The following is a 3,844-nucleotide window of genomic DNA, read 5'->3' as shown; positions in this document are numbered from 1 at the left end:
ACCTGCCACATATTCAATAATGAATGTATTAAATACCTTTGGCAGATTCATATTCGCATCTCTTATCTTCTTGTTCAATCGCCTCTTTTGATTTTGTTGCAACATTTTACCTTTTACTTGATCTAATATTATGAACATTAGATTCACTGTTTACTTCACCAAGCCCAGATTTTGAACGGTTTCTGTATCTTTTATGTCATCGTATCAAAATTACACACATATTCCATTTTGTAAAAACCCATAATCATAGTTTATTTTCCACATAGTCAGTTAATATATGACGTACCAGCTGGAAATTTCAATGAACCAATATGATGATATATGAACCAATTAGCGTAAGGTATGCAACAACATATTCAAGAAAAACATGATTTACCATCTAATAATTTTAATGAAACAAAATTCACTAGTAATTGGCAAAATTCACCATTGCTTAACCCATAAAAATGGTGTATGGAGCACATACTCAATTAGAATGGTGATTAACCTATTCATTTAATGTTACATCTATATTAATAACGTTTCATGAAAACTATGAGAATGAATCAAATATTGGAAAATGTGAGAATGAATCTAAAATTTCATGGAAATCTTGATGAATCAAATTGTTGAAGAATTTTGAATAATTATTTGTTGCTTTCAATAAGGTTTCCTAGTTTATAGGAACGATTAGGTGAAGTTTGTTTGTTTTGAATTAGTCTTCTTAGCCAGTTAGCTAGTTCATGTTTTATAGCTTGTTCTTTTCAAGTATCGGCTATATATAGCCCTGTTTCTCTTCAATAAATGATAGAGTTTGAAGCTGTAAAAACAATTGTGTTCAACATTTGGTATCAGAGCACAATCAAGAGAGAGAGAGAGAGTATACAGCAAAGAGAAACTCTGAGAGAAGACACGAGAAAGAGAGAGAGAGAGAGAAAGAGAGAGAGAGAGAGAAAGAGCATACACAGAGGAGAGAAACAATGTGTCAAGAGAGAGTATGGCTGATAACAGTAAGGATTTTGTTCAACCAGCCATTCCAAAATTTGATGGCTTCTATGAACATTGGGCAAAACTGATGGAGAATTTTCTGCGATCAAAAGAATACTGGAGTCTCATTGAAGAATGAATTATTGTTGTTCCACAAGGAAGAGTAGCTACTGCAGAAGAGGCCAAGGTCATTGCGGAGGAACAACTGAGGGACAAGAAGGTGAAAAATTATCTTTATCAAGCCATTGATAGAGATATCATGGAGACAATTTTGAATGATGACACATCGAAGCAAATATGGGATTTTATGAGGCAGAAATACAAAGGCTCAACACGAGTTAAAAGAGCACAACTTCTGAGTCTGAAAATCGAGTTCGAGGTGTTAATGATGAAAGACGGTGAAATGATTAATGCCTACTTTGGAAGGACTCTATCGATAGCAAAACAAATGAAGGCATACGGAGAAACTATTAAGGAGAACGATATTACTACAAAGATTTTGAGGTCTCTTGTTCCAAGATTCAATTATGCTGTATGCTCGATAGAAGAATCAAGCAATGTGGAGACACTAACGATGGATGAGCTTCAGAGTAGCCTCTTAATTCATGAACAAAGAATGAAAGGACCGATCGAGGAGGAACAAGCGCTCAAAGTGTCGTCTGAAGACCGATCTGGAAAAGGAAGAGGCAGAGGGGTGTTGCGTGGTCGGGGACGAGGAAGAGGAAGACAATCGTTGAATAAAGCTCTTATAGAGTGCTACAAATGCCACAATTTGGGGTACTTCCAGTATGAATGTCCAAGCTGGGAGCGAAGGGAAAATTTCGCAGAAAGTGATGATCAAGATGACATGTTGCTGATGGCACAGACATATATGTTCCAAACCAGAAAAGGGGTGTGGTTTCTGGATTCCGGTTGCTCGAATCACATGACGGGCAACAAGGAATGGTTCTTACATCTGGATGAGAACTTCAGGCACTCAGTGAAACTCGGTAACGACACTAAGATGAAAATAATTGGCAAGGGAAACATAAAAATGGAAGTCGAGGGTCAGACATTTTGACTGATGTGTTTTTCATCCCGGAGTTGTGCAACAACTTACTGAGTATGGGTCAGCTTCAGGAAAAAGGAATAACCATGCTAATCAATGAAGGTGTTTGCAAGATGTATCATTCGAGAAGAGGCTATATCATGGAAAGCTGTATGACGGCGAATAGAATGTTTATCATAGGTACAAGTATTCTTATCACCGAACCTGCTTGTTTTAATGCACAATATGAAGAAGTAAGCGAGCTTTGGCACAAGAGGTTCAGACACTTGAGCTACAAGAATTTAGAACTCCTATGTAACAAGAAGATGGTTTGTGGAATGCCAATACTTAAAGCCCCAAATAAAGTCTGCAGCGGCTGCATGGTTGGAAAGCAAAGCAGGGTAACTTTTCCAAAGAAAAGCGTCTGGAGAGCAGTGAGGCACCTGCAACTTGTGCATTCAGACCTTTGTGGACCGATTTCTCCGGAATCACACAGTAAGAAGAGGTATGTGTTAACGTTCACCGATGATTTCAGTCGCAAGGTATGGGTTTATTTTTTAAGTTAAAAAAGTGAGACTTTTGCAACTTTCAAAACTTTTAAAGCCATGGTGGAAAAGGAGTCTGGTCATCCAATATGTAGTTTGAGAACTGACAGGGGAGGGGAGTTCAACTCCAAGGAATTTTCAGAATTTTGCAATTCACAGGGCATAAAAAGGCAGCTGACCGTGCCATTTACGCCACAGCAAAATGGTATTGCTGAGCGTAAAAATCGCACTCTTCTTAACATGGTGCGTTGTGTTCTCGAAGAAAAAAATATGCCAAAGACCTTCTGGCCAGACGCTGTGAAATGGGCAAGTCACGTACTCAACAGGAGTCCCACATCTGCGGTAAAGGATAAGACTCCAAAGGAGTGCTGGAGTGGCCAAAAACCTAATGTTGAATACTTTAGGATTTTTGGTTGTATAGGGAACGTACACGTACCAGCAGAAAGAAGACTTAAGTTGGATGCTCGGAGTCAAAAGCTTGCAATGATCGGGTATAGCAAAGAGTCAAAAGGGTACAAGCTGATAAGTCCCGCTACGATGAAAGTCACAATTAGCCGCGATGTAGTCTTTGAGGAAGAAGAATGTTGGGATTGGAGGAGGACATTAAGCAATGCAGTAAATATCACTCTCGCTTGGGGAGAAGCTTATGAAGACATCGTCAATGATAATTACAAAGCTGCCGAAACCGATGAAAAATCAGATGAGGAATGGAACAATTCTCCACCCCATGCTGAAGAAGAAAGTGCTTAAGGAAGTGACAATCCTCCATCCAGTGAAAGTGCAAGCCCCTTGACAGCACCTGGTAAAAGGGAAAGAAGAGCACCAGCCTATCTTAAAGACTACACCAGCGGAGAGCAAATCTCAGATGAGGAGGTACAAAACTTTCTTATGTTTGTGTCAACTGATGATCCAACTTGTTATGAAGATGCAGTAAAGTCAAGGCGTTGGAGGGACGCCATGAACGTGGAGATCGAAGCCATAGAAAGGAATCATACCTGGGAACTGGTTCAATGACCAACTGAAGTCAAAGTGATAGGTGTGAAGTGGGTGTACCGGACAAAGCTGAACGAGAAGGGTGAAGTAGATAAGTGCAAAGCTCGGCTAGTAGTAAAAGGCTATGCGCAAAAAAAGGGGATCGACTACAATGAGGTCCTTGCTCCCGTTGCTCGATGGGATACAATTTGATTGGTGATAGCGTTAGCTGCAAAGAATGGTTGGAAACTCTACCAACTTGACGTTAAAAGTGCATTCTTGCATGGTAATTGTTCGGTTATATTTCACACCTCTAGACTAATGAAATTGGGCC

At 39.6% G+C, this 3,844-nt stretch overlaps 1 pseudogene; it reads left to right on the top strand.

Annotated features, from left to right (window-relative positions):
* The first annotated feature begins 1,225 nt into the window (after positions 1-1,225).
* Positions 1,226-3,844, top strand: part of LOC112512992 — a 9,483-nt pseudogene continuing 6,864 nt past the window's right edge.

This window comes from Cynara cardunculus (genome assembly GCF_001531365.2).
Source record: "Cynara cardunculus var. scolymus isolate 2C chromosome LG 5, CcrdV1, whole genome shotgun sequence".
Lineage (NCBI taxonomy): Eukaryota > Viridiplantae > Streptophyta > Magnoliopsida > Asterales > Asteraceae > Cynara > Cynara cardunculus.
Note: the sequence above shows the minus strand (reverse complement) of the source record. Positions and strands in the feature narration are given on the sequence as shown.